At 38.8% G+C, this 26,862-nt stretch overlaps 1 protein-coding gene across 13 annotated transcripts in view; it reads left to right on the plus strand.

Moving 5' to 3' along the window:
- The first annotated feature begins 1,579 nt into the window (after positions 1-1,579).
- The window catches only part of SORBS2 (sorbin and SH3 domain containing 2), a 211,019-nt gene continuing 185,736 nt past the window's right edge, over positions 1,580-26,862 (plus strand). For 6 of the 13 annotated variants that reach the window (XM_082715685.1, XM_082715691.1, XM_082715689.1 and 3 more), the window contains exon 1: positions 1,582-2,433. The gene's annotated coding sequence lies outside the window, so the exon portion shown is untranslated. Of the gene's footprint in view, positions 2,434-26,862 lie in introns of all 13 variants that reach the window. The other 7 variants (XM_082715664.1, XM_082715694.1, XM_082715665.1 and 4 more) reach the window with 4 other exon arrangements.

Consider the following 26,862-nt stretch of genomic DNA (forward strand, 5'->3'; position numbering starts at 1 on the left):
AGACATGGAAGGACCAAGTTGGCTTCCGGAGGTTTCGCAGAGCAGTGTGGGAATCAGACATGAAACGGCTACCAAGTCTACAGCGTGTAACAAGTTTGGCAATAGTAGAGGGAGATCCCAGGTACAGGGGAAGCACAGAGGAGGCCACGGCATACCCTTCCTGGGAGTGCCATTGGTGAGGTGGTCTGTTGGAGAAAAGCGTCGTAAGATAAAGTAGAAGGCAGATTGGGATGGAGGTAAAAGTTGCTGGGAGGCTGAAATCTGACTGAGAAGCTTTTGGGTAGCAGGGTGTCTGCCAGACAAGGAAGCAAGACATAGGATGTAATTCAAGACAGCTGACACGCAGGGAGCGAAGAACAGATTATGAGGCTGAAGTTGAAGGCAGGGGCAAAAATAGGTGCCGCAAACTCCAAATAATGTAAGGGAAGGTCATTGACATGAGAACGTGTGAGCAGGCTTAAAGCATTACGGAGCGGCGAGGACTGTGCCGGGCGGAAAGGTGCATTCACTTTACTTCCATAGATGATGCTGAACCCTGAGCTGGCTCAGTCCTACCAAATGTGAATCTGGCTGGAGAGGTAAGGGAAATGAGGTCACCAAGTCTGTGTCCACAGGATTCTCAGCGTACTTAAGCTGGCAAATTGCCGCTGAAGGCAAAAGTGCTAACGTGGGTCAGGAAAGGCAGTCCTTCCGAAATACTAAGTCAATGACTACTAGCAAATGATGCACCTATGTTTACAAGTCCGAAGTGTTAACACAGCTATTTCAAATAGGTTGTTAGAAACAAAAATGGATGGGATGGTCTCTTGGAAATAGATCGACTAGACGATGACCGATGACGGAGTTAAGGAAAAGGGTGGGCATTTTGCAGAAAGTATAAATGGTTAATGGTATTAACTGTGGGATTCTCCCTCATGAGGTGACCTTTCAAGGAAGGGTGGTATTCCTGCTTTGGAGGTATTGTTTAAAGCAAAGGGCTTTTAATTTAGTTTGGATTTTTAAAGTATTTTTATTTTTTTTTTAAGATTAAGTATTTTAGAGAGAGAGCATGAGCAAGAGGGGCAGAGAGAGAGGGAGAGAGAATGTCAAGCAGACTCCACGCTGAGCTGGGAGCTCGGTGTGGGACTCGATTACAAAACCCTGAGCTCACTACCCAAGCTGAAACCAAGAGTCTGACGCTTAACCACACCCCACAGATGCCCCTTAGGGTATTTTTAAATTACAAATACACTGTAATTAAATTAATCATCTTCTGCAGTAGGGAACAAGTGGGATTTTTAAAATTCTATCTTAAATTGTACAATATGTAAAAATACATGAAAGTAACCAGATACATGAACTCCATTGGTTACATCTTATAAAATAGCCTTATCGGACTTGGTTGTTATCTGGGCCGTCTGTAATGAGTCCTAGGGCTCTGTTTCCGTTAAGTGGCTATAAGCTTATTATTTAAAAAAAACCCAAAGTATAACCGCCCCCCACCTGCCCATCTCCCTTATGCCCATTCGATGACGTGCAGGTCGTAGATCTGTTATGACAGTGGTTCCAGTTAGTGTCCCTACGGCGACCTGCATGTTATTAACCTGGAGAGACCCGAATCCTTCCTCAATTTTACATGCAGCACTGGCTGCTAACGGAAGTTCCTCAGGAAAGTTGAAATCTGGAAGCACTTGGGCTCTTGGTGAAAGATTTAGAAAGCCCGCAGAAGCGCCCCTCCTCCCCAAATGATGAGTCTGATGAAAAGAAATTAACAAGCCGTGTGGGGAGCCGCACAGGATCAGCCATGCCTGCTGCCCAAGTCTGTCTGTTGGTTGTTGCTATGGCTACGGAAAGCCCGAGGAACCCAACGAGCTGTCTGCAGCAGTGCTGAGAGCACCAGCCATTTTCCTTATGGAAAACAGTGTGGCATATTCTGCTGAGCCTCCCCCTGGAAGAAGCATGGACTGAAGAATCCATTCAGAGAAGAGAGAGGCAAGGGGCATGCTGGCCTGCGGTGATGAGAGCCCCCCACGCCTGCGAGCTGCCGTTTGCACCAGCCGTTGACGGCTGCTCTGATTAGCTGATTGGAGAACTTGGAATGCAGAGTGATAATGCTGCCTGTCGGCTCTCAGACAGCAGAAAAGGGTTTTGTCTTGGGAAGGCAAGCCTTCCCTGCAAGATCATCGCCGCCGCTGCCTGGCTGCTCGCCCTGAAAAGGAGTGACCCAAAAGGAGGGTGTCACCGTCTGCAAACAGGGGTCCTGTGCCTGGCTGCTGCCTATGAGCAGCGGGGCTGAAGAAGCAGGTGTGTGCTCGGATGGGCACGGGGCTGGGAGGCAGGCGGCCGCTCTCAGGTGTACCTGCTTCCGTTAGCAGATTGTTGGCTCCTAGAGCTCTGCCTACCCGCTGAGGCCGAGGCTGAGAAGGTCCCTGGGTAGCCACTGGACGGACAGAGGTAAGCTTTTATTTTATTTTTGCCCTTTTTTTAAAGCACGGTGTAACAATTATTTGGAGCAAAACTTAACCTATAAGATTTATATTCATTGTGTTATCTGGATTTACCAAAGCAGCGTGCATGTACACACACGCACACATGCATACATTTCCACATAATAGTGCCAGAAACATAGACTTGTTTCAGTGATAGGTCCTAGAAATTCTGTGACCCCCCCCCCCCAAAAATTACAATATGCCTTGGAGTTTAAGATATTTAGTGTTTGAACAAACCATGACAGCTTGCTGTTCTGGACAGTCTTCCGAACAACAATCTTTCTCCCTCATAAACAATGGGTCCTTTTATTAACTGCCCTCGAACATATATGAAGAGAATTACATGAGAAATCAGCAGCTTGGAAATTGTGGAGCATTTTTGAAGCCTCATCAAGAATTTATTTCACTCTCCGCGCACCAATGCATACATTTAAATTCAGGAATTCCGTGGGTTTTGTGCTTGGAATCGCCAGTGGGTTTTGCACTTGCTTATCCTGAACTTCGAGTCTTGGGTGCCCTTTGATTTCATCGAGGGTAGTTCTAAAGCAAACGGTGTCGATACTGAAAGCTGCTCACACGTCCTTTCCTGGTGTCATGCATGCCACGCTAGCCCAGAGCACAACACCCCCATTGTGCTCCCCCGGCTTGGAATCCAAGGAAAGAAAGGAAGCGCAATCTCTGCATTGAGTTCAAGCCCAGCTATAGTGTGTGCCGGTAAAACTTCTTTTATTGCCTGGTTTTTCTCACACGCAGATAGGTTTCGGAGATAGAGTGAAACCAAAAACATCACACACCTCCTACAAACGTATGCTACCGTTCCTGGTGGATGTTTGCTGTCAACCGCTACAAGATAATAGCACAGACTTTGGATTGCAGTAGAAACTGCCCCTTAGTGGGTAGTTCTTTGATTTAGAGTCTCTTAGGAACAAAGCTATTACTGTGAATTGAAATTGGTCTGTCCAGTTGAAATCCTTGATGAGGAAACGACCAGATGAAGATTACATTTGGTTTTAGCCACATTCCAGCCTTAGCCAAGTCAGTCCTATGGTTGGTCTCTCAACACATCGGATCATTTACAGTGATAGGTCATGAAAAACATTCGGTTGAAAACTTTGAATAAAAACCTCCCCTGAGGATCGAATCTGCCATGAAACGTAAAATAGTGTCTAAGATCTACTTCTAATTAATATATTTTTATTTGCTAACTTTTCCCCCAAAATAGGGATAACACCTTTTAATCACCTTTTAATTAAGTATAATAATACATTTTTCATGGCTACATATGAGCATATATTTACCCATTTCACAGGTACAGCAATGTCAACAGCCCTCAGAGAAGAGAATTATAAAGTATACGATAATATTTCTCACAACGTATGTTCTAAAGGTCACCAGTATTCAAGATATCAAGACACAGACTGAGAAAACTCAATCTAGGGATTCATGTCCAAATGTTTAATGATGAGATCAAATAGGAATCATGTCTTTCTGTGCCTGGGAGCCTTGTATGGGGGAACATGGTGAAGTGATAGCATTACATTTCACCTATACTTAACTTTCAAAGGAGAGCTAAATGAACAAACTTAGTTTTGAGTAATTGAGTGAGTTTTGAGTTAAATTCTATAAAAATAGCCACCAAGGAAGTGATCCTGTTGCAAAAGAATATAAGTTGGAGAGAGATTCTCTCCAATTTAATTCCCTTCAGAGCTTTGCACTTAAAAAAAAAAATTAGAATTAGCGCAGTGAGAAATCTGCAGCGAGAAATCCATTTCTTGTCAGTTTCTCTTAGGGCAGCTTGTAGAAGAGCAAGGTGCCGGGTACCTGAGGCATACCTGCCTGCTGTGCCCTGTTGCCTTCATCAGAGCACTGTGTGTGACAGAGCCTTGTCACACTTGAGTGTCACACAGAATTTATACCTGTGTTCTTATTTTTTCCTACATTAATAACCTTTTAAAGGCAAAATGCTATGAAAGATTAGCATTCTAACTGCATCCATCAGCTATTATTAACTCATCACCTTTGAGAACCACATAACAGAGAAAAAATTCCTATCTTTCAAGATTGCCCCTTAGCTTTTGTCTATTTATGTATCCTTATTTTCCCAGCTGACTTGCTAGGAATATCAAATACTTCGTAATTTCCCAGTTCGGTTGTTAGCAATATCAAATACTTTGTTAATTTCCCAGATGCATTATTCCAAAGTTTTGCAAAGCCTCTGCACATACTTTTTCTTTAAATCTCCCCCCGGGTGGCAGGCACCTGTCATGCATCTTTCAGAATATAGCCAGGCTGTCTCCCCAGACACTTCCTTACTTTCTCTTTCAGCTATATCTGAACCCGATGTCTATATTCTGTCCACTGCACCAACCATATTGCATTTGTCTCTACCCATAGGCTCCCAGAGTTTTATTGACCCCCGAATGTACTTTGTCCAGGGTCTCGGACTTTGCATTCAGTCATTATCCTGTTCACCTCAAACGTCACTATTTTCTTCTTAGTTACTGTAAATACAGACTTGATCTGGAAACAGAAATCCTATTATATGTTATACTACCTTTTATCAGAGAAACTCAAGATACTTGAAAACAGCAATGAGGCTCTAATTTCCCTGATACTGAAAATACAGCTTCAGGAACACAATTTGATGAAAGCTCTAAATATCCTATATCAGAATTTTTTGAGGAAAAAAAATTTACAACATGTAAATTTTGAACAAAAAAGGGGCTTGAAAACTTTAGTAGCTAAAAGAGGCCGTTTTTCTATTTACAGGTATTATGAAGTTTGCCAGGGAAAATAAGCATACTAAGTACTGCTATTAGAAATTTATTCTAAAATCAGACCATTTAAAATTAATTTGGAATTGCTGATAATTGCTGATTCTAACAAAGATATCTACGGGGTTGTTTTTCATACTGAAGCTAGAAAAAAAGTAGAGCTCATGAACTGGAAAGAAATCAAATAATTGACACAAAATCTATGATCGCAGAGTTTCTTCTAATTTTCCTAAATAAGCCTAAAAGGTTACTGGCAATCAGTAGTTACATTATGCCTCCCTAGAACGTGGGTTCCTGGGTGAGGGAGAGAATATTCTGTGAGTACCTCTCTTGATAGAGACACACTTTTGGTTATAGACACTTTTCACATTTTTTTCTGTGCTTGATGGCATGGTAATTACTTTTTTAAGTAGGCCTAAATGTTTATAGCCATTTTATGGAAAAGTTGCCACAAAGCTGCAATCAAAAGTAAGAATGGATTATGAATTTTACTAAGAAGAAATAATATAAAATCCTCTGTCTCCAAGATAACCATTTGGCAGCGAAAGTTGTAATCAGTATTATATAAATTTTTGTGGATAAATTAACAAAGATTAGAAAGTTTAAAATATCTAAATGTTTGGAATTAGAAATCAAAATATTTAGGAAATCCCTTACGTTCAGATTTGTAGGCTTTTTCACATTGTATTCCAGCACTAATTTTATAATAAAAAGATAAATGGCAACTCTTAATTATCATGCTATCCTTTTAAGGCTGACTGTGGCTGCCTTCCAGCTGATTTTAAGGTATCGCATGCTAATTAAATAATAGCATAAGAGGACATTTGTTCTAAGACTAATCATGTTTAATCAGTTATTTTAAATTATATATAGCATTTAGATTTCAGGAAACACGATTCCATAGTAGTTCTGCATCATTTTTATTATTTTATATTTTAGGTAAGTTATATATCAAAGGCCTAAATTATTTATAACTATATTTGATATTCAAACAAAATGAGTGTTTGCTTTTTGCATTTTGTAATAAAGTGTCATACTATTTGATTATATTAGATACATTTTTAAAAGTTCCTCAAATTAATGATTTAATTATGGATATGTCTATTAAGTTCTAAACTCTCACTGCAAAAAGTTATATGGTGATTTTTAAAAATCTCTTTACATCATTACTGAAAAAGGTGAGACTTAAACTTCTAGCCATAAGGAAACACCTTTGTAACTATTAAGTTCTAAATACTGGCAACTCTGAACTCTAATTCATCTTCAGCTAAATTAAGATAATCTTATTTGAATAAGTGACAGAGAATCAACAAGGATAAGTTTCTTTGCTTGTCTGTTTGTTAAGTTTTAGCAGATAACATAGCTGTATAGAATTGCACTATACTTTATTGTCCCCTTATTTTCAAAACAGAAATGTCTGTTTTACCAACTAGCAATTTTAGCCAAAAGACGGTGGTTTCCTCTTCCCCATACAAGTCAGATATGCATAAATCCAGCATTGATTCTGCACCTTTAAAAAGCATTATTTGAAGGGGGGAAAAAAAGCTTTCACATTTCCTGAATCTAGCCAGAGATCTTTCAAAGAAAATTTTCCTACCTTAAAAAAAATCTAGCAATATTCTCATTATATTTACTAATTTATTTTTATGTCCATGTTATAATTTAAGGGCAATTTATTTTTAATGAAGTACACTAACAATTTCAGTGATTTTTAAAATCTGTACTGTTGTGTACTTTTAATTTTTTTTATTTTATCTAATGTAGACATTTAATCTTCTAGCTTTCTTTGAGATGTCTTCTCAGTAGTCAGTATAAAGTACACATCAAAAATGCTTTCTTATAATTAATCAGACCCTCTGCTTTAAGTAGGAGAGTTGGTGTAATCAATGTAGCAATAATTCTTCTTTTTAGATTCTTTTTCCTAATAATTTTTTTTCAGGGATAGCTGAATGTGAGGAATGGCATAAAACTCAGAGGCTCTAAACCCCTGATGTTCTATCCAGAACAGCATCCTTTAGGGACTAATATGGCTCTAAGGATCGGCCATAAGGAATCCAAAAAACTATGGCAAAAATAAGCTTGTAACCAAGTTCTGAAGCTCATGTAACAATTCTCTATGAGTAAAGGCAGGGAATGGCATGAAGAATGGTGTTTTTTAAATGCACAGAAATAATGTGTGCAAATGAGACATTCTACAGAATTATTATTGGCCATGCTGTAGCAAGTGTTTCGGTGTAAATGTTCATTTTGTCCTCCTCTAAAAAGTCAAAGTTCCTGTACCTTCTTCTCAGTAGGCGTTGTTAGCTTCCTCAAAGACATTTGAGCTTCTGTGAAGGTGACCATGGTAGAGACAGTAGCCTGTTGATTAAAACAAATCAAAACAGAACAAACAAACAAAAACATGCATATGCTTTTGATTTTGTGGGGAGTCAGTGTGGTGACAAGTTTGGACTTTATTAATATTAGAATATAACGTTTTATAAGTCTTCCTACACTTAACATTACTAACCAAAAAAGTTTAAGAAAGTGACACTGGGCTGCTTTAAAAATAAGTTATTTTGTAGATTTTCAAGATGCTTTCACATCTAAGTGATTCAATTCTCTGTGCTAAAGTTAACATAGGAAAAAAGATTCAGTAACAATTTCATCTGTCCTATGCTCGTTGTGCCGTCTGGTGAACAATTTGAGCCCTTTCTGAAATAAGGATACTTAATCTGTCAGATAATTGCAGTAGAGTAAACGTCTTGTACTATATCCTGTGTGAATAAATAATTTCTAGAAGAATTTGCCTCGTAATATCTAGATTTGAAAAGATATACAGCAAAGAATTATCAGTAGTGGCGATTAAAAAAAAAAATTTACAGCCACTTAGTTGTTCTGGAACAGTGTGAATTAACTTGTATTGTTTGATGTCCCTTGAGCACTGGCTTGAACCAGTTTCGGTCCTGGAAGTTCGCGAGGGCAGGGAGTGGCCAGAACTGGCCAGAGGAAAGGTACAGGTTGCTTAGGCAGAGCGAAAGCTATAGGGACAACTCAGCTCGCTTTAGAACAGCAGCTGGGATGCAGCAAACAACTCAAAATATTGAATATTAAGTCTTCAATCAGTATTAGTTGAATGATAAGTGACTCCTAATGATCAGTTCTTCCCCCTGTGTTGTATTAATGCCACCACACTGATTGGAAAACACTGCTTGAGTTTAGAGATAAAATAATAATTTATAAGAATTATGATTTTTTTGGAAATCATAAATCAAAGGAGAAAAAAACATAAAAATTTTAGAAAGCGCCATTATTTTAGAAATTAAAATATAACCGTTCTGGTAAAGGAGGTATATTGACTAATTTATATAAAACAAGTCAGGGATATGATCAGCTTCTAGACCACGTTATATAAAAATTCGTGTTTCTAAAAAAACTCAATTTCAAAGAATTCAGGATATGTTACCAGTCATCTGAATTATTGACCTAAAAAAAGCCCTTTATTTAATAATTATGTAAAACGAGAGTGGAACCAGATGCCTAGATAAAGCTCATTTGATGAATAATTCAGACCAAGAAAAATTGACTTCTACTCCCAATTTTCTTAAAGCTTCTGGTTACAGTCACATTCATCAAGCGATGTGATCAACTAGAGAGTTAAATTTTTCCTTCTTAAATAAGCCTAAGAGAGAAAAGTTCAAACGTAGATTTACAAAATTTAAGATCTTCATATTAAGGCCTTAAAATATATCTAAACAGAGAATTCAGGATAGAAAAAGTGTCAGTCTGGGAGGTATTTTCAAGTTAAAAAACCATATGAGCTGGAAGACTTTACAAGGTCAGTCAAAATATCTGCTTCTGGTTAAACCTAAGAACACAATAAAAACCGGAATAGCTAGATTTCAATAAACTACAGAAAAAAATATTCAATTTTTTCAATCCAAAAGATGTTGATAATATAAAATTATATAGAGTTTAGTCTGTGCTAGCTACTATCCCAAGAGCTTTATACATGTTAATTTATGATGAAGGATCTGGAAAATCACAAAACCTTTAATGTCATTTGAACTGAAATTTTCTGTAAGTATTCAAATGATCTTATTTCCCAAAGAGAGATTTCATCAACAACATATTCAGTGAATGTGTCGTTCTTCTCAGAAAGAGACCATCTTCTTAGATGCTCTCATCTCAACTTGTACATTACATTTTTTATCTCATTTTAATGAAGTTTTTGTAGGTGTCTAATATTTCTACACAGAAGTGAACTCCATGAGAGAGCAATAGAGTTTTCTTTGTGTTTTTACCACCATCATCTTGCCACGTGTATGGGCAAGAGTAAATGAGTAATGGCTGATTAGCCCAAGTAAGTAGTTGTATCAAATGTCAACAAATAACATTTACATACACAAAAAAAGATACAGAGTCAAAATAATATATACTGTATGTGATTCCATGTAACTTTCATCATAAGAAAATTAATTTAGCCCACACATCCTTAGTGTTTGTTTGCTAGTTTGTTTTGGTGTGTGTGTGTGTGTTGTTTTTTATAGTTTGGTTGGTTGGTGGTTTTGGTTAGAATGTTTTTCATTTAAACACTAGTTTAAATGTCAGAGCAATCCTTTTAGTCCTCAGACTCCTCAACATGGGAAACATGATCTGAAATGATCTGGCTTGCTTAAACCACCATAGACTTCTTCCCTGATTTAATCTCTTGAACAACTTAACTATGTATTGGTTATTTCTGACAATTGGGAAAGCAAAAATGTGGAAAAGCATAGGTACTTCCTTTGTCAGAAAAACTAATATTCTTTTTTTAAAAATAGATTAGGTCAATAGTTCAAATGACAGGTAATATATATTCTGATTCTTTGAAACTTGTTTAGAAACATGACTTTTTATATGATATGTGGTCTGAAAGCTGATTGTATCACTGACTCCTGTCTATGAGAGATTTAATTTTATAAGACTAACAGAATTGACTGATTTATATAATAATAACTTTTTTCTTGAATTAAAGAAAAACTTCCTCCTGAAGTACACGAAGTGTTTTTAATATGTTTTAAATTAATTTCTAGATTTATTGGCAGCAGAGAGGAGCTCCATCGCCCTCATTATATAAATAAAACCAAATGACAATCAAAGCCCTAAATAATCACTTTGGTTTGAGAATCACCTTCCTTTGACACAAGTTCCAAACATCCCTGCAGTGGGACATGTGCCTCATACTGGCAGTTCTCTGGTAAAATAATTTAACTTGATCTATATATTATTACATGGTACACTAATGCACCATAACCGTTTTGAAGCCTATACTTTTGCTTCCTTTGAAATGAACTGGGAGAACATGCCCTCAGAACTCTGGTTCACTCTTCTTGGCACTGATATTTAACTATGCAACTGTCAAGAACTAAAAGATTAGGATCATAAAATTAAGTTTCCTGTTCCATTCATGTGCTGCCTTGTTCCCAAACTCCTCAGTCATTTTATTGCATTTTGCTTCTAACTGAACCCGTGAGAAGGGGTGCTATGTTTCCATGGTCCAGAATAAAACCTGAAAAGAGGAAAGAACAGGACCTTTTGAGCTAGGACCTAAAGGGACCCTGGTCTTCCTAGTCTTTGTTATCAGATGGGGTCACGCCACCAAAAGAGCTTTTGAGTTCAGTAGAAATTAGGAAAATTATTGGTTTAAAATCTCTATCTTCTAGGGGCACCTGGGTGGCTCAGTGGGTTAAAGCCTCTGCCTTCAGCTCAGCTCAGGGTCCTGGGATCGAGCTCCACATCAGGCTCTCTGCTCAGCAGGGAGTCTGCTTCCCCCTCTCTCTCTGCCTACTTGTGATCTCTGTCAAATAAATAAATAAAATCTTAAAAAATAAATCTATATCTTCTGGCTTCCAACCAAAAGCAAAGCATTTCTGAGAAATCTCTATGGGGAAAACTCCAGCAGGACAGGGGGAAGGTGCAAGAGGACGTGTACACAGTTCAGGAGCAAGACCCCAGAGGGGTTAGTTAGCAAAGGGAGCTAAAACTCAAGGACAGGGAGAGGCCAGCCTCAAAGGGCATGGGGCAGAGTGGGACCTCTGGAGCAGTAGATGGAGTTGAGCAAGTGGGACTACTTCCTGAGAGCTAGAAGAAGATTGAGAAAGTTCCCAGTGGAAGACCTTGTCACACTGAAGTATGGGTAAGGTCCAGGGATTCAAGTGAGGTGGAGTAGGGGCCTGGTCCCATCCATGGTGAAGAATCAGAGAGGCACAAAAAAATGGAGTAAAAGCCAAATGACTCAGAGTCAAGAGTGAAAGCATGTCCCACAGAGCACTATCTCACATGCTCCTCTCCTGTATGTCACAGCACTAAATGTTTAAAGACACATTTTTAAAATTATTACTATAAATTACCATGACTTTGAATGTCTGATGTAGATGAAATTTTCCTGATCCAGTCTTTTTATTAGGAAATAGTATGTCACAGGCTGGGGGCTTGTGTCTCCAAGCATGGATTTAGGACACGTATGTGGCTGGGTGGGATGCCTGGTTCCACGATCTGCTTATGATGAAGCAGGCCAAGGTACCAAACCCTCCTGCAACGTGGTTTCCTCCTCTAAAATGAGCCTATGCAAAGTCCCAAGCATTAAAACTACCCTATTGGATATAGCAAAGCATCTAATATAGAGAAGTTTCCTACCAATGTCAACCACGACCATCGGCTTTATTTGTTTATGGATTAGAAGTATATAATAAGATTCTCCTCATTTCTGTGGTCCAGTTACCAGCTCCAAGGCCTCTCAGATCATCAGAAGCACATGCATCCATGTGTTTTGAAGGGATAGGGCCACAGCTACTCTTCAGGAAGATCCTGGTTTCCTCCAGCAGGTGTGAAGTCTCAGCCTCCTGGGTCTCAGACCCACTCTCTAATGTTCATCCATCAGTTGATCGATTCAGGGGAGGAAAAGATGTAGAATTCGAGGGGTAACTGGGTAGATGATACCATCCACCAAAATGGGAATGGAGAAGAGCTTTTTTGCTTTGTTTTTCATGTGGGGGAGAAGATATTTGCACATATAGGATTGGATGTATTTGTTGCAAACATCTAGATGAAGGTCCCTTAAGTAGGCAGCTGGAAAGACCTTTCTAGCTATCAGGAAGAAGTGAGGCAAAATCTGGAACAAACTGGGACCTCAGATGTAGCCCAATTCAATATAGCAATGGACAGATGACCATATATAGCTTGAACATGTATAACCCCTATCAATACTATATTATTACCACCATTAATACCATATATTACCTCTATTAAACGATTTCTGATTATAACATTTTTAATTACTAAAAGGTTATAGTGATGTCTTTTTAGCCACTCTGTAGAAAAAGATCCACATTTCAAAAAGTAGGTTTGGTTTTGTTTTTTTAAGCCATTGAACATGGTTGCTTAGTATACTTAGGTCAAAATATTTAAACTGCCTCCACCAGTTTTCTTTTTTTCCCATTTATCTTCACACATGAACTTTAAAAACAAGTAATATTTTTAAAATTTCCTTATCTTAAAAAAGGCATGAAATGTTACTGGTCTAAATGCAGTTCTTGAGAAGAAATAATGCCTATTAACTCCTGCCCATGTATTGGGCAAACTTTAGTTATTTTATGGAGTTTGGTATTGATCAGAAGTTATTTTTTTTTTCTATTAAGTTACGAGTATTACCAACTGAACTTTCCTGGGAAACCTAAGGAATTAGAAAGAAATGGTCTCAGAAAGGTTTGTGAGGACTAAGTGAGCTGTGCCTGTTCTGTGCTTTGTGCGTACACTTTGACCAGGGCCTGGCATGTGGCAAATACATAAGGAGTGTTGCAAGTGTTATCATCCTTCTTCTAGAAATGTGTTAAATGGAAAGGCCAGTGCTGTCCCTCAGTGATGGTCCAGGCTGTCCTGTTCAGTGCTGATGAGTTGGAGTCACAGCTCCTGAAGATGGTTCATTCCTCGGAGATGAGGGAAGGGAAACTAATAGTCATACAGCATCACAGGCACCAAGAGGGACGTGAAACCCACACTGGGTGTGAGTGATCTGCCCAGATGACTTCAGAGGTGTGCAAGGCTAACGGGGGTGTGGATCATGTGCAAATGAACCCGACGTGGAAGACCATTGGGAATGGTTTGATGGATCTGGGATGTGGGAACAAGAGGGAAAGCAGGTGTGGGGGGAGCAGGTGGGGCTGGCAGTCACATGGCCTTGGATTTCATGTCCAGCTCTGTGATTGCTAATTGAATATATGGGCACAAGTCCGTCCAGCTCCCTAGACCTTTACTTTGCAACCCACAGAGTGGAGATAATAGAGCTCACCTCTGGGGATGATCTTTAGGGGTAAATGAGATTATTATAAAGGATTGGCATATCCCCTGGCATGGAAGGAAAGGTATTTTTATGACGAGTATCAGGATCAGCCTCATGCAAAGTCATTCAGATTAATTCTTGGGGAAAAATAAGACCACCATTGGGGTTTCTTGAGGTGGGGGAAAAGTCATGCTCATGTTGGTGTGTAAACAAGATGTAACTGTTAACAGGGTATCAGATTAAATAAGAAGAGTGAGAAATGGTATAGAGAGACAGTGCCAATACTTTAGGCAGGAGAAAAACAGGCATGAACTAAAGCAGTGGGTCAGGGAGAAAAGGGTGTGAGATTTATTCAGCCAAGATTACTATGTACAGTCACTCTTGGAAGAATCTGGAATGCATTTCGAGCAGTGATTGCTAAACAATCTTTAAAATAGGCTATCTTAATTCAGCATGATATCGCATTAATGGAGAAGCTGTGGAGAAGCTCCCGAGGCATCACGGAGGAAATGCTTAGGGGCTAAAGAATATGTGGACTTTCACTTTGGAGGGTGCTGAGCCCACCGTGAAGAAGGAACAGTATGTGCTAAAGCCCAGAGGCCAGAAGGATGTGTTCCAAGGACTAACAGCGTTTGGTATGATTGGAATGCAGGGTGCCTGGTACGGAGACGTGGAAGGTAAAATTGGGCTATCAGACCCGATCCAGATCGTAACATAATTGGGTCACACTAAGTTTGATGGGAAGGCACTGAAAGGATTCAATCAAGAAAGGGAATTAGTAAGATTTCTGTTATAGAACATCCAGCAGTATAAAAGCAGGGGAGTGAGAAAGGGTGAGGCAGGGGTGGCTCTTGGAGGGACAGTGCGAATTACAGGAAGAAAGGCTGAACGCCTCAGCAAGGACAGGACAGTAGGTCTGGAGAGAGAGTGCTGGAATCAAGAGAGATGGAAACGGAATTCTGGGGGTGAGGGCAGAGGTACAGTTTGATGGCCTGTTTACTGGCTTGGGTAAGTCAGATGGAAAAAGAATATTTAGGGAGAAGACAGTGACTTTTGAGACTTTTCAAGATGGAGATACAAGTGGGACATGTAGGTAGAATAGTTCAAAACATGTTTGTTTTCAGGGGAGATTTAGATCAGCAGAAATACACTTTAAGCTGCATACTGAAGCCACATATAAATTTAAATTTTCTAATAGCCACATTAAAATTTTATAATTTATAATTTTATACAATTTTATAATATATTCTATGTAACCCAATATACCAAAAAGATTTGAATAACTAATCAGTATTAAGAAAAAAGCAATGACTTATTTTACAATCATGTATGTGTGTTTTACACTTCCCAACACATCAGTTTGAACTAGCCACATTTCATGTGCTCCGTAGCCCGCAGTGGCTAGTTAATTCCTTATTAGACACCATAGCTCTTGACCTTCAGAGCCGGTGTAAAGATGTCTGTTTGAGAGTGACCAGAATAAAAATCATTTCTGAAGTTGTAAATGAAAGAGAGTTTTGGGGGGGGGGGTGAGAGGTGGAGGGGGTAGGGAAGGAGTAAAGAGAGCTTATACAGGGGCAAGAGAGAGGGGAGAATTGCCACAATTGCCTCAGACTCTCATCTTCCATCTTTTTAAGGATGTGAGATGAGAGATGAGATTCTCAGAAACTTGGGGAGACGTTCATTATTTCTGTTGACCTTTTATACAACCAGAAACTGGTACATAATATCCAGAGCCTAGTGCAAGATTAAAATGTGATGCCCCTTATTCGAAAATTATTAATAATTTCAAGACGATGACCAGAGAATATTGAACCCAACACCCGGCTCTTCTAAGGGCAAGGTCAGGTGCAAACGCTCAGGTAACAGTCCTGTGAAACCAATACCGCACACGACTTGTATTTTTGTACGTCATACATGAACACGCTTGCCTTTTGTAAATCAAATGTGGTATATTTAATAAGATGATTAATGAGATGAAACTACGGGGTAGCACTCCTGGCAGCCACTCTTCCTGGCTTGAGGAAAGGCAACTTCTTTCCAAGCTTGGCTGCTTGAGATTCACGATTCCTGCTCTACGCCTCCCACAGACACCCCCACACAGGCAGGACCTCAATCATGCCAGAGCATCATCGCCCCAATTCTTGCCTCACATCCACGGGGCCCACTGACCTCCAACCTAGTAGATACCTGGTAACTCCCCAATATCCTTCTGCCTTCTAGAAAACCCTTTTCCCCTACCCCTTGCCTTGATAAGAAAGCATCTGACATGGACGTCTAAAGATGGAGCTTCCTGCTCAGAGGAAGGAGCATTGGACCAGGGGAACATGATCTGGAATTCCCTCAGGCAAACAAAATTCCTAGAGTTCGGGGTAGGCTGTGCATATGCAGCTTTATTTCCAGGCTAGTGCTTGAAGATGTATTATTTGAATTTTTTTATCGACAGCTTTCTGAATGGAACTCCCTCTCTCTTTAAATGTCAATCTAATGACAAATTTCAGACTATCCATGAAAATCGCGGTCTGCTGCATTGAATGGCGGCAAGCCCCCACATGGCGCTGGACACAGAAATGTCAGTGCACGTCCCTGCACTCCTTGCGCTGGTCTAGTTCCTTCCTCCTCCCCTATCTGCCTCTCCAGGCTCCTTTCTGTGCCGTATCTCCCAACGCTGTCGTTGTCTTACGTGATTATCATGAAAATTCAAAGTCCAGTTTGCCGTTTATTATATTTAGTAAATAATTTGATGTTATTTACTCTTGGTTGCTTAGCTTTAGAAGTCAATGAATGACAGACCTTTTTTCTTTTGAAAAAGAAAGTGTGAAAGAAAGACTTGTTCATATTTGATATGCCATAATTGATCCTTTCTGTCTATGTGCCTTATCAAAGACAAGGTTCCTCTGATCCTGCATGAAAGGCCCTGGATTTTGCAGGAGAGGAGGGAGCAGGCAGGGCAGGAGCCTGTGGGGAACTGTAGAGTATAAGGTCCAGCTGCTGACCTGGCCATCATGGAGGTGTGACCCCTGGCGTGTGACGTAACACTCTTCAGCCACAGGTTTGGTACCTGAAAAATGAGCAAGTTATGCCTAGATCAGAGGACCACCCATGCTATCATATGAAGTAATTCATGCGAAGGACCCATGTCAGTGCCTAGCACATAACAGGCTCTCAATAAATAGTCACGCTCTTATTAAGAACATTTCCTGGGATGAAAGAGAAATGGAGGTTGTCCAGAGAGCTTGACATAACAGAGCTTGACTGGGCCCAGAGCTAAACAACAACAACAAAACCCCTAAATAAATAAATATATAAATAATTACATTTAAAACCCTTCAGATAGATAGATAATTACATTTAATTATATAGCTATATAATTACATTTAAATAGATAATTACATTTAGATAAATAATTACACTTAAAACCCTTTAATATAAAACCCACCAAACTTTCAATAATCAGAAGAGCTCTTAAACTTGAAGTACACCTTAAAACTCAAAGAAACTTCTAAGAGAATAGCAACACATGTATCTTCTGGTCTTCTCTGTATTGTATCACACCAAGGCAAACTGAACTTTTGGTCATAAATTGTGCAATGGCAAAGATGATGTTAAGATAGAATGAGGGAGATCGCTGTTTTTAAACATCTTAATTTCAAAGAATAACCATCCTGCCTCTTAACTATGCTAACAGAGGAGAATTTTAATTAATCCTATCATTCTAAAGCACTGGCTTGAGAATGCAATATATGGTCTCTTTCCAATAGATTTACCTGCTTAATTATGTTTCTCCTGGACTGACCTAAAATTAATCTTCATGTCACATGGTGGTGAACTTTCTGATCTACAAGGTCAGTTAGGAATGTAGAATAATAGTAAGTATTCTTATAAATAATAATAATAATAGGTAGCATTCACTGAGTGCATACTGTGTTGGGCAGCTAGCCAAATTCTTTAAATACTTCTCATTGACTATTCACAGAAACATTCTGATGAGGGTATTATTCTCATTTTATGGAAGAGGAAACAGGCTGTAAGTTAAGCAACTTGCACAGGGTCACATATGAGGTACGATTCAAACTTGGGTCAGCCAGATTCCCAACCCTGTATTCTATTTTTCTGGACTGCCTATTTGTGGGAAATGCAGATCAGCCAAAAGAAAATGTTATAACTTCCATTTTATCATCCTCTTTATGTTTTTGTTTTGGGCTTTATGAAAACATTTATTTACAAGAATGTACCAAGTTTCTTTTTTCAGAAAGACCAGAAATAGCACAACAATAAAGAGGCAGAGAGAGGGAAAAAAAAAATCTAGAAGGTCAATAATGGTTATTTCTTTGTGCTAAAGTTGTGGATGGTTTTTCCTTCCTTCTTTTTGACTATCCACATTTTCTAAATCTATTTAACGTTAGGAACATTTTGCAGTAAGGGGACACATACAGATGAGGAACAAAGGAAATTTGCATGGCCCCAATCATGCTTAGTCTTTTTTTTTTTTTTTTTAAGATTTTTATTTATTTGACAGACAGAGAAAGAGATCACAAGTTGGCAGAGAGACAGGCAGAGAGATAGGCAGAAGCAGGCTCTCTGGTCAGCAGGGAGCCCGATGCGGGGCTCGATCCCAGGACCCTGAGACCATGACCTGAGCCGAAGGCAGAGGCTTAACCCACTGAGCCACCCAGGCGCCCCCATGCTTAGTCATTTAATAATGATGTTATAATGCTAAGCAATAGAAATTAAATTAAAAACAAAACAAATGCACAAACAAAAACCTCAGGAAGCAAATATTTTTGTCAATTCCCTTTCATTGTTATAATTTGCCTCCACTTTAATTTAGGAGGTAATTTGGAAAATGTACCGTTAAGAAATTGATGGCAGCCATCTTGGTTTTCTGCACTCAAGGTCAGTGGGCCTGTTTACTGGCAGTAATGACTTTACCTCCGGATTAAGAATGATTAGTTCTACTTTGGAACCAAATACAGTTGAGCTGGAGTTCCAGAAGAATTAAGAGTCTTGTGGCTATGTACATGTTGAACAATTTCCCTTTGTTAAGAATACTCTGATCTAAAAAAAAAAAGAATACTCTGATCTGAAGAAGAAAAGTGGCCCCTCTGAGAGTGTGTAGTTTTAGGGAAAAACAATCATTTTTTTTCACATTCTTAAGAGATTATCTAGTATGAGGATAGCAAGTGTGAGTGATAACTTTTTTGATAAATTCCATCGAACAGTTGAACAGTTAGTTCAACACACTAGATGAAAGAGATCACCCACTTAAAATAAGAAAAATGGAGGAAAAAAGAGAACAATTCAAAAGATGATCCTGAAAGCACTTACTGTTCAATATCCATTTCCTAACTTGTCTTGCCTAACTTTGTTCATCCATCATTCCATCATTCATTTTCGTCAGCATGGGGTAAGGTCTCCCTATGAGTTGGGCACTATACTTAAAGAGGGAGAGAAGTTCTTGCCCTCCTGAAGCTCATACTCTTAAGGTCTGTTTATACTTTGTGTATGAGACTGAATTGCCCAATTCATGAATATAGGAGTCTGAATAAATAAAACATACAATCATATGTAATGTGGAAAAAAATTTTCTCAAGCATTTATAATATTCATAAATGTATTTCCCATACTTTATGCTTATGTAGGTGGTAAATGCATACTCATTCCAACTTAAACAGGTGTCATTTTTAAGTTGTATTGAAAATGAGCATACATTTCAGAATTAGTACCCAGAAAAACCTTCAAAGTTGCTTACAAAAAATGCCATTTTAATCAGCATCATTACAAGCAACATATTGCAACATACCTTAAAAGCACATTGGTATCTTTATTTACTCTTTCCCAACTCACAGTTTTCAATTCAATGTTCAAATTTTTCAGAGAAAAGACATTAGGGAATATTTATAACCAAGTACCCAAATCAGCTTCTTTCCACTTATGGGATCGGAGAGAGGTCAATTTCAGTGGTATGAGTCAATGCTGAGTCACTAAGGTGGCTCATTTCAGGAAAATATGAGCAGGGAATCTTGAGCTGTGCTTTAAACGAATGAAGTAAATTGTTAGGTGATAAATACCTCTTAGTGTATTTATCTGTGAAACGAGAGAGCCTTCTACCAGCCCATGGCACTATTTGTAAGAATAAGGACATTAACATGCTTGATAGTAAAATCTTAACAGCTTCTTCTCCCCCCCCCCCCCCGTAAGTCTTTTTATTATATAGGAAACTATATCCCAACCTTAAGCACAATCGCATACGGGAAAACAACTTTTAGAATGTGCGAAATTAAATGAATAAGGTCTTGGTTATTCTTTATATTTTCAGTGAGTCTTAAACTGGGAACCAGGACAAGCCACAAGCCATTTTTAACAGCTTCTTTTACTTGAATTGGCCATCTCAAAGTGTGAGTGGGTGTGCTATCAAATGGAGTAAAGTATGAGTCCGTAGATTCCTTGGGACTTCTGAGATGGAAACAATTCCAATTTTACAATCACTCAGCTACTCAGGTGTCTTGTAATAATCCCCCAAGTTAACAGTCCTTATCCATTTGGGGGAAGCCATTAGTGCATACTCAACAGACGAAATGACAGAGATACATTGATTTCACTCAGAGAGCCACAGTGATTATCATGTAAGTGAGAATCTGGAGTGTCTCAGTTTCAATGTGGCATTGTGTGTTGAGTGTGGACGCTAATCAGTATGTGCAAAGAGACTGATTTACTCACTTCATTGTTTCTGCGTTTTAACATCTTACCCCAATGCCAGTTCCTCTCAGAACAGAGTGCACGTAACTACCGAAGCAGGGAGTGGAGCTCAGTCAGGAGAAATTAGGCACTAAATCTCGTGCCTCCTCAGAGTCTGTGAGTTGAGAGCCATGTTTCATCAGCCTAGAAATTAGCAAGGACTGTTCATAAACCTTTTAATTAGAGAAGATAAATTGTTTCTTGTTGAAACGGAAATGGCAAACACGGCCCATAAGGAACCGCTCGCTTTGGTATTTCTATGTGTATGAAGAAACTTCAAGTTCCAAACCTATTGAGTTTCCAAATAAAAACTTTGGAACTTCCCAATGCCCTAAGAGTGAAAAGCCAGGTTGAAAAGCAAGAATAGCAGCAAAATTACGTATGTGTTCCTCACCTCGTACATTTTTAAGAATTCTCTAATACTTAAAAAGGAGTTTAATGAAAATATTGCATTAAAATTAAGGTGGTGTAAATATATCTTTCTTGAACAATTCCGTTTTAAGACACTAATGTGTTCTGAAGTTAGCATGCAATTATCCTTTTAAAAACAAAAACAAAGATGAATTTGTAAAATAAAATTGTGTCTTTATTTGATAAATTATATCTAATGTATTACATAAGCTTATTTATATTATTATTATATTTATAATTATAACTTATATATAGTTTATATAATTATAGTACATCAGTCATCATTATAAATGTAACATAACTGATTTGATAAATTACATCTTGACAGATAAAATTATTTTGACCCTATTTTCAATAATTTCTGCATGAAACATGAAGGCTCTGAGTGTCTTTGGATTTGATTTTGATCCGGATCAGATGAGCTACAGTAAATAAGAATGAGTTCTCAATGGAGATGGTCAGTAATAGAATGAAGGCATTACCATTTCCCATGAATAATGATTCCATTTCAAAGTCGTACAAAAGTAAGCTTTAAAAAGGGATGTCAGCCGATTTTTGAGGGTTAAAGGGACAGGGGGAACAGAACAATGTTACGTTAACTGGAAGAAAAACATCATCACCGCAAAGACGACCTATCCTGGTCCAGATCTGTCCGTCAAACACCAAAAATAATTGGAACCTGCAACTCAGATGTGCTCTGAAACCCTCTACTCCTGTATTCCCCAGCTCAGGCTCTTTAGCTGATAGGTTGTGGTGTTTGTTACTAACCGAAATTTCCAGCACCTCTGTGGTTACCCAAAATAGAACGTGGTGCAGAAGTCCGGTTCGGAGTCTCAGAGGTGTGTTCGAGTGTGTGCCAGGTCTTTAAAAAAGAGGCCAAGGGGATAGATCTTAATCAGCAACATGAAAAACAGAGTTCGGGTTACAGAATGGTAGAGCTGTGGCAATTTATAGCTCAGGTTTGGCCCAGAGAGATGGGCATCATTTGCTAAGACCTTTCCAATTCCTTCTTCCCTTACCCACTATTGTATATGCGAATTTAAGGACGACCTGAATTCCGTCCTCTTTGTCTTTTTTTTGTGGGTAGGATTCGTTACAGGGTGTATCTGTAAAACTTGCCCAGTAAGTCCATTCTAATATAACACCATAAAATAAACTCCGCTGTGGGCTTCTACTTTTTAGGAGAGTTTTGCGAAACGAGCCCTGCATTAATAAAAATAATTTCTCGTAAAATTATCTCATCTTAGGTCATTTTTCTACTTACCATAAACAGTGTTAATGTCTTCTGATCATTGATTGATCGTAGGATCACTTATTCTACTCAACGGTCTGGCCAATGCCTCAATTAAAATGTATTTACTATTAAGCTTGAAGCTCCAAATTTTACTTTTCTCTTTAAGGTATAGTCTGTTCATTTCTTTCCCCAATGGATCCCTTCTCACTAAATTTATTGAGAATTTCTACTCTTCTTCTCTATTTTCTTACCTCTTTGAAAACCTCTTTTTGTTCCTGTTGAAACTATCTCCTGATACTTGCATGAGTTTACTTTTATGGGTAGCATGACTCTCCAATTTAGGTCACCAGGGGTGTGAAAGGCATGAGGATCTCATCTGTTTCAAAGCGACTTACAGGCAAAAGAAAGTAGCAGTTGGTGCTGGAGTAACCTTGGTGCTCAGGGTACAGACCAACAGGATCCCCAGAGATTTCTCCCCCATCTCAGATCTAGAATACACTCTAGATGTCCTTTCACCCCCACCGTGATTGCCTCTCAGACCCTGGTCCAAGAAGTGGCTTTCCCATAAAGAGAACCTGTGCACCCCAAAAGTCAAAATGTGAAAGGGATGATTAGGTAGGTTGTGTCAGGTTTCCTCCAGCCATGATTTAAGGTTAAATGAAAGGTAAGAAATATGGGATGCCAAACTTGGAGCTGAAAATCTCCAAACTATGCCATATCTGGGAAATACTGGAGGCCAAGATGTAGGGTAGGAATGCCACATAAGGCTGTCAACCTAGGATTAGCGTCACTGGATTGAGTGATAAAACCTACAAGCCCCTAAGGTGGAGACACCCTGTGTCGGGAAGAGAGAATGTGGGAGGAGGCAGGAGGGGGTTGAGAAAGAACTTAGAAGATTTGAGCTTTATATAAATTCCTGTGAATTGAAGAAGAAATCGGACAAAGTTAGCAAAAATCGTGGACCCAAAGTCATGACCATCTTTCCACAAAGGATGAAAATAAAGGTAACATCTAGAAATTGCCTCATTTAAAGATGCTATTTATAATCCCTTCAGGTACCATAAGGATCACCACAGAGAACCCTTCCCTGTCCCTTACAGTATGTTGTGTGAGGAAAATGTTGTCCTTTACTTACTCTTTACTTAAGTCCTTTCTGCAGAACAATAGTTCCATTGGCCAATGCCTGTCTCTCTCAGCTATTTTCCCTTAAACAAATGAAGCCCCCTATGCATGTCTGTGGTTGTTTTAGTTTTCCATTCAGGGTATCCCTGTCTTGGTTCATCTGATAAATACACACAAACACACACACACACACACAAGCACAAGCACAGGCACACAGTACCTTCTAGTGACCAGACATCTTCTAGGACCAGGCTGTGCTTAAAGTTTTCCTTAAGGAGCCTATAGTCCCATAAGAAAAAGACCCATAAACAGAAACAACAATGTATTAAAACAATATTAAGTATATTAAACCCTATTCTGCAGCAGGCTCTTTACTAAGTAACTGATTTTCACACACAGTCTCATCCATCCCCTCAAAAGGCTCCTAAAAAAAGTTGATATTGTCTGCATTTTATAGACAAGAAAATCAAAGTTCAGACAGATTAACTTGCCCAGAGTGACAGTCCTTACTAGGCTTTGAGATCAGCTCTGTGTGATTCCAAAGCCTTGATTTTTTTTTTTCTTTTTAACAATGTAATAATTGCTATAATAGAGGGATACTTAGAGTTCAATTATCATTCATTATAATTGTAGTCAGTGCCTGTGTTTGTAACAAAGATGAATAAGATTATAATTCGCTTCTCCCATCTGCTGAGGGTATGATAAACCCTTACCAAGGCCCTACAAAGTCAATTCTATTCTTTTTCCAAGTTATTTCTTTTCATGCCAATATCTTTCCTCTTCTGCCTTCTTCTTACTCACCAGATAAGATGATGATAATATTGTTGCTTTAAAGAGACTAAAGTCATAGATAAAGTCATTAGCAGAGATGGGGATTTTCTAATCTAGTTGTTTGACAATTCCATGGCTTCTTACTTAAAATTAAAATTGAGCGAAAAATACCCATAAAAGTCTGAATATGAGCTACCTGAAATGTTATAAGGAAGTTAAATTCAGTATCTGGGTGTGTCTAATCTGTTTAATTTTCCCCATGAACAAAGTAAAAGTACATGTATTTGTGAAGATTAATTAATATATTTGCCAAGATCTTTTTCTGATTTTTAAAAATTACTAATGATTGCTGGGGTGCCGGTTGTGGTTTCCCTCCTCTTAATAATGCTCAAGGGTAATTATGGTATCCCCACTTTTCAGATGAGGAACTGAGACCAAGAGACCATGCCCAAATCACAGAGCTGATAAGGGGCAAAACCAGAAAACCAACTAATGACTATTTATCCTCAAAGCCCATGACTTAGCTTTATGTGTTGTGCAATCATTGAAGTAATGATGATAACAGCAAAATCAACACTTAACGAGTACCTATTCTGTATCAGGCATTGTTTTAAAGTTTATTTATTTATTTATTTGAGTAATCTCTACACCTAACATGGGGTTCAAACTCATGACCCCAAGATCAAGAGTCCCAGGCTCTAGGGACTGAACCAGTCAGGCGCCCCATATTCGGCTTTGTTTTAAAAGCTTTGCATTTATTAAGTCATTCTTCCTCATAACAATCATCTGAGTCAAATACTGCTATGATTCTTATTTCATTAATAACAGAACTGAGCATGAGGAAATTCAAGTAGCCCGACTGTTGGAAGCAGTACAGTCAGATTTGATTATTGGCAGACAGCCTCCAGAACCTTGTTGTCAATTATTACACTCTTGGCAAATATTGATAGAAAGGCAAAATATTTATACATGACTGCCTGTTATAAAATGGAATGTGTTATGATTTATAGTCCTTTCTTCAATTAATGGTATTTAATCAGAAGTCATGAGACAAGAATGCTTAAAATAATTTCCACATTGTATGAGTCTCTTTCCTTTATTTAAAACTGGAAGATTATTGGCTTCCTCATCCAACATGCCTTCCCCTCAACTATGCCTGTTAGCATTCGCCATTTAAAAAAATATTTAAGCAGAAATCTTAAAGGATATTTTAATACTCAAACTCAATATATTACCAGCCTTGAATATCTTCTCAAAAATTACTCTTTCTGCAACAAGGACAAATTCTATCATTCAATTTAGATTTTAAAGGCTGGATCAACCACGTAGAAGTTCAAAGTTTTCTGAACAATGCTGTGGCCAGGGACACTAAGAACAGGATAAACAATGGGTTCCTGTTTTGTATTTCCTGTAAATTATTGCTATGTTCTTATTTCTCTTGATTTCACTGATCATTCAATGTTAGTTTTAGGGGGAAAAGAAGTATCAACTCTATTACTACTATATTTAAAATCAAAGATACTCAAAATATGCAGCTCTTTAGCGCTTTAAACGCATAGGGTCTGTCATGGCAATTTTCACTCCATTTGGAGGTGATAACAGACTTGAAAACTGAATACCAACCTGTTGTAAGGGCTTATCGTTGATGCCAGAAATTCTTTCAAAACTTCTGAAACTATATAGGCTATTACTTTCTTTCCACCTGCCTAATATCATAAAGCAGTTCTTAGATGATTGTGCCGGGTACGTGTCCAGCTTTAAGTAAGAGATTATCTCAAGACAACCATTTAACCAAGTGAGAGGTTGGTTTACTGCAAACAAGAAGTAGCCCAGGGTTGGGTGGGGGGAGGGTTAACTCTGTCACCCCACCCTCAGCATGTGCCTCCCAGGATGGAATCGGCATTTCTGTCCGCTAAGAGGAGCAGGGTCTGGTTAAGTGGCAAAGGGCAGAGAAGCCATCCCCCCTGGAGTCTCCCTGCTCCTACCATGTACCAGATGTGTCCTGCCTTTAGCATGTTGGCCAGAACAGACTGCAAGAAAATCTGGGAAACTAAGTTTTGAAATACGCATATTCTCAGGGTTCTGTAGTAAAGATGAAAGCAAAAATAGATTCTCGGTAAGGAGAAATCAGTGTCTGCTACCACTGTGTTAGATAGTTTATTTATTTTAAAGAGTAATAAGTATGGAAATAGTGACCTGACTGTAAATGAAATGTATCAGAGAGAAACTTCAACTGAAAATGCCACTTAAGGAAATAGTTGCTGTGAAAAGAAGGGCCCTTGCTAGAAGGCAAAAGTTGAGTATCTGCTTCGATTCAGAGGTCCCTCCTCACCCCCCGGTCTGAATATAAAATCCACACCCCCTTCAGGAAGTCAGACTCCCTTGTACCTTCCACTGAGACCAGTCGAGCTCCAGCTCAGTTCCCAGAGTGTAGACAGATTCCCACAGCTTCCCCATCTTTTTCCGTAAGATTGAGGTATCATTACTCATTTCTTGACATTGCTAACATACCCCTCCCACAGCATCTAATTTCTTATGTTTCCTTTTGTGAATAAGACTATTGTTGCTGTTTTTAGTAGGTTGACCCTGCTGGTTAGAGCATTCCCTCCCAAACCTCTCTATCTGGCATACATAAAGGTAAGAATATTTGCAGGCACACTGAGTGTGCAGTAACACCAGCCAGAGGTGACTGGTCTGGGAGCTCCGGCAGCTCTGGGCTTCACCTGATAACTGGGGGCATCGTTATTGTAGCAACATCTGTAAACCACGCAGAACACACAGAGGTCACACAAAGAGATAGGAAGGTCTGGCTCTGAGGACAGACAACATGAAAAAACTATTAACATGTCCAATCTCTGAAGTTTCCCATTTCCAACTTGCATTCATTTTGGAAGAAGTTTCTCTTATGCACTTGATATAATGAATCTACAGTTCCTTCTGACCTTTGAAGGCTAGTCAACTGTTTCTTATTGTTGCTTACCTATCATCCCTGAGTTTTAAGGACACTTTTTTAACATTTTGTGTACTACTTATGTGTGTGACTAT

This window comes from Mustela nivalis (genome assembly GCF_964662115.1).
Source record: "Mustela nivalis genome assembly, chromosome: 20".
Taxonomy (NCBI): domain Eukaryota; kingdom Metazoa; phylum Chordata; class Mammalia; order Carnivora; family Mustelidae; genus Mustela; species Mustela nivalis.